Raw genomic sequence first — 5,000 nt, 5'->3', positions numbered from 1 at the left:
TATGTTGTTGTGATGGTTTTCAGTTTAGGTCGTAAATGTGTGTGTGTATGTGTGTGTGTTTGTGTGGCAGTCTTAGGCAGTTTTATTGACTAGTAAATGGGACATATGTTTGGCTGTGCGTTCATTCCGGCTCTCAGTGACTTGACAGCCGTTTCGGCTGAAGCTCCTCGCGAGGAAGATTGACACAGAACTCAGAGGCGCGCTCTGCTGTGTTTAACGCACCCTGATGCGGAATATTACGCTTCACGGATGTGTGTGTGTGTGTGTGTGTGTGTGTGTGTGTGTGTTACTGGTTTCTGTCCGCGTCTGACTGACGGCGTGACTTCTCTCTCCTCTAGATAGGGCCATCCATCACGCTGTCAGGGCACGCCATGCGGCGCTACCTGCCCCATTACGCACGGACGAACTCGAGGTGCAAAGAAATCGACCTTCTGTCAGATAGTCACATCAACAAGCTTTCACACTTTGCACGTGTCTATTAATCTTTTATGTGCATGAACCAAATGGGATTGAACCTGCAGAATATACAGGACGATGCCATGCATCCAAATTATGTGATGGCCAAGCAAAAGAATACAATACATCTTTTTCTCTCGGTCACTTTCCCTCTCCCTCGGTCTCTCTCTCCTCAATCTTGCTGGCCAGTGGCCACTCTCTGTGGCCAGTGAGTCTGCAGGACTGATCACACATCTTCTCACACCCTATCTTGATGATCGGGGGATATAGCTGTACATCAGTTTGTTTCCCTCAGGTGAAAATGGAACTGTGTGTGTGTGTGTGTGTGTGTGTGTGCGTGTGTGTGTGTGTGTGTGTGTGTGTGTGTGTGTGTGTGTATGTGTGTGTGTTATTATGCTTGTTACTCAGTAGCATAAAATACTACTGTCTCCTGTAGATCATCCACTTCACACCCACCTGTTCACACACACACACACACACACACACACACACACACACACTGTGTTCCATTCTCACCTCTCATTATTCCTCTGTCAGGGGACAGGGCTGAGGGCAGCCAGGGGTCTGTAGTGTGCTTTCACCACCCTGCCTTTATGTGCTCACATTGTGTGTGTGTGTGTGTGTGTGTGTGTGTGTGTGTGTGTGTGTGTGTGTGTGTGTGTGTGCGTGTGTGTGTGTTGTATGAGTGGAGGAGTGTGAGCGGTGTACCAGGCATGGCTTGTGTGTATGTGTGTGTGTGTGTGTGGAGGAGTAGAAGCTGTGCACCAAGCTGGGCTTTGATATGCAGGAGCCCTAATCCCCTTTCATGGTATGCTTTTAGATAAGCTCTCTGAGGAGGTACGGGGACTACTCAAATCATCTGCCTGTACACACATGTACACCACTCACATACACATGTGTCTGTGTGTGTGTGTGTGTGTGTTAGTGTGTGTGTGTTTGTGTGTGTGTGTGTATGAAACACAGACGGATCGACAGATAGACATACCCATCTCCCACCCCCACACATCCAGAAACACTTACGCACACACTAAATTACACACATGTGCAGTCACACACACTAGCATACACACACATACACACACTCAGACTAAGACGCAAAGATGTATTTACTGTAAAGATAGTGTGTAATCCCATTTACTAAAGTGTGTGTCATCCTTCTGGGTGCTTGTGTGTGTGTGTCTGTGTGTCTGTGTGTATCTGTGTGTCATCTCTAACTGCTGCGGATGATTGACAGATGAATGGAGGCATCAGATGGCAACAAGCTGTCTGCTGAAAGAGACCAAAGAAGGAGTGAGAGAAAGAGAGGGATGGAGGGAAAGAGAGAGAGAGAAGGTGTGATGGAGAGAGAAAGAGAGGATGAGACAGAGGCGATGAATGGAGACACAAGAGAGAGAGAGAGAGAGAGAGAGAGAGAGAGAGACTGGCTCCCTATTTCCTATAGAATTGATTTTAAGGTTATGTTAATTACTTACAAAGCTCTGAATGGCATAGCACCTTCATATATCTCTGAGCTTTTAATATCTTATCAACCACAAAGGAAACTTAGATCATCCAATTCTAATCTTTTAATCGTACCCAAAGTGCTCCACAAACAAAGTGGAGAAGCTGCGTTTATCCATTATGCCCCCAAACTATGGAACACCCTGCCTCTGTACATCAAGCAGGCGAGTTCAGTAAATATTTTTAAAAAAGATCTGAAAACATACCTGTACAGGAAAGCTTTTAGTTAACTCATCTTATCCTGTAGACTACATTTTCAGATTATTCTACATCTGCTACTATTGGAGGGCGCAGCCAGCCAGAAGCAGATGGGCTCCCCCTATTAAGTCAGGTTCTGCTCAAGGTTTCTTCCTGGAATATGGGAGTTTTTCCTTGCCACAGTTGCCATATGGCGTGCTTGTGGGGGGTAAGAGGGTTAAGGCTGCCAGTCTTATGACGTCATTTTCTATATTTTTGATATGTTGCTGAGCATATCATAAACAGCAAAGAAAAGTGATTGATAATGACTGACTGACTACTATTGTGTTACATGCTTCAAATGTAAAGCACTTTGAGCTGCATTCTGTGTATGAAAGGTGCTATACAAATAAAGCTTTATTATTATTATTATTATTATTATAGAGAGAGAGAGAGCAGACATTACAAGAGAAGTCGAGAGGAACAAATTATGTCTTGTTATAGCTCTTAATCACCTTTGAGATTTAGTTCCATGGTGTTATTCCAAAGACTCTCCTTTAATATCTACTCGGCATATACAGTATGTAATTGTTCTTAATTGTTTTTTTTTCAGTGATTTTTTGTAGGTGTATGTTTTTACAGTATGTGTATTTTTCACTTTAAGAAACCCTATAATGCACCTTCCAGTGTAGAGAAGACAGAAGAGGTTGTTGCAAATGAGAGGAGAGAGAAATGAAGAGGTGTATGAGAAAAATGAGAGAGAAATGATAGATAGATAGAGACATGTAGATAGATAGATAGATAGATAGATAGATAGATAGATAGATACATGTAGATAGATAGATAGATAGATAGATAGATAGATAGATACATGTAGATAGATAGATAGATAGATAGATAGATAGACAGATACTTTATTGGTACCCAAGGGGAAATTCAAGAAAATGAAGAGGTGTATGAGAAAAATCGGACTACATCGGATTTCTCAAGGCCGGAGTAACACACCCATAATGGAGAAGTGGTGTGCACCTGATGAAGCTGCAAAGAAGAGGCTTTGGGAACACCACTATCAGTCTAGCCAGTGATCTAATCATGGAACATTCAGGGTACTCCACATGCTTGGTGAGAGAAAGAGAGAGGGAGGGATGGAAAGAGAGAGAGAGAGGGTGTGATGGAGAGAGAAAGAGAGAAAAAGAGGATGAAGTTCGCCCTATAGCAGTGGTCACTCCAGACACAGCTAAGAGCTCACAGTTACTGGACAGGCAATGTCAGAAGGAAAACAGAGGCCTACAGAATCTCCACAGTGGGAGACCTTTCAGTGGGACGATGAGGATGATCCTGCTCTGATCCTCACTGGGGTGAGTAAGATCTGGTCTGTTTCACATGTCAAGTGTACCTTCGTCTTAGGTTAGAGGAGTTGTTGGTAAGGTACAGTACGTCACTAGACATCCATCACCTGAGGAGCACAGGTGATGAAAGGTGTGAGAGAGCTTCTTCAGTCTCAGATGTGATGACATCAGCAGGGGCTCCTTGACTAGAAGGACAGCGTGCTTGACTGTCTGGGTGAGGACAAGTGACTCACACGGGTTAGGATGTTGGCAACAAGGTGTTGATTTCCTGTGTACCTCACATCTCTGTGTGTGTGTGTGCGTGCATGCATGCATGTGTGCGTGTGTGAGTGTGTGTCTGTGTGCGTGTGTGTGTTATGGCTCTTGGAGAATGTGAAGGCCGGAGGTCAGTCCTCGTAATACTTCCTGTACTAGCGACTCATGCAAACACTCTCTTTGTTTCCTCAGGAACGGCTCAGCTCTCTAACATTTCTCCTTTCTGCTTCTTCCGCTGTCTGTTGTTCTTATTGTCTGTTGCCTACACTGTCTGTCTGTCTTTTTTGTGTCTGTCTGTGTCTCTTTGTCTCTCTCCTGTCTTTGTCTCTTTCGCTCTCTATTTCTCAGCCTTTCCCCCCTTTGTGTCTCTTGAGACTCATACTCACAGAGAGAGAGAGAGACAGAGAGAGAGAAGGGGGAAGGAGACAAAGAAAGAGAGGGAGAGAGAGAAAGAGAGAGAAAAAGAGAGACAGAGGAGAGAGTGAGAGAGAGAGAGAGAGAGAGAGAGAGAGAGAGAGAGATGTATTGTAGGCAGTTTCGTCATATGTTTTGTCCTCTGCAGGGGACACTCAGGCATTAGAGACCGAGTCTGGTGACCCCATAATGCCTTTCACCAGTGGGCCACTCCACCCAGCCTGTTCCTTCCTGTTCCTTCCTGTTCCTTACACACCACACACACACACACGCTCACACACACCACACACACACACACGCTCACACACACACACACACCACACACACACACACGCTCACACACACACACACACCACACACACACACACACACACACACACACACCACACACACACACACACACACACACACACACACACACATGTAGGTACACATGCAGGTCCATGAGCCCAAGTTTCAGGTGTTGTTAAAAGTAAAAGAGGATGAAGAAGAAAGGAAAAAAAGAACAGAAGATCAGAAGAGAGCAAGCGGAGGAGAAGACAATAGATGGAAAGGGAAAAGGAAATGGATGAAAGGAAAGAATTAGAGGAGTTAGGGAACGAAGAGAAGAGAAGAGAAGAGAAGAGGAGAGGAGAGAAGAGGAGAGGAGAGGAGAGGAGAGAAGAGAAGAGAAGAGAAGAAAAGAGAAGAGGAGAGGAGAGGAGAGGAGAGAAGAGAAGAGAAGAGAAGAAAAGAGAAGAGAAGAGGAGAGGAGAGGAGAGGAGAGGAGAGAAGAGAAGAGAAGAGAAGAGGAGAGGAGAGAAGAGGAGAGAAGAGAAGAGAAGAGGAGTTAGGGAATGAAGAGAAGAG

General features: G+C 44.9%; 1 protein-coding gene across 2 annotated transcripts in view; it reads left to right on the top strand.

Annotated features, from left to right (window-relative positions):
• Positions 1-5,000, top strand: part of LOC121694895 (tetraspanin-18-like) — a 39,437-nt gene that overhangs the window by 836 nt on the left and 33,601 nt on the right. The window lies entirely within an intron of this gene.

The sequence above is a fragment of the Alosa sapidissima genome, chromosome 20 (assembly GCF_018492685.1).
Source record: "Alosa sapidissima isolate fAloSap1 chromosome 20, fAloSap1.pri, whole genome shotgun sequence".
Lineage (NCBI taxonomy): Eukaryota > Metazoa > Chordata > Actinopteri > Clupeiformes > Clupeidae > Alosa > Alosa sapidissima.
This window is presented reverse-complemented; position numbering and strand designations above follow the sequence as displayed.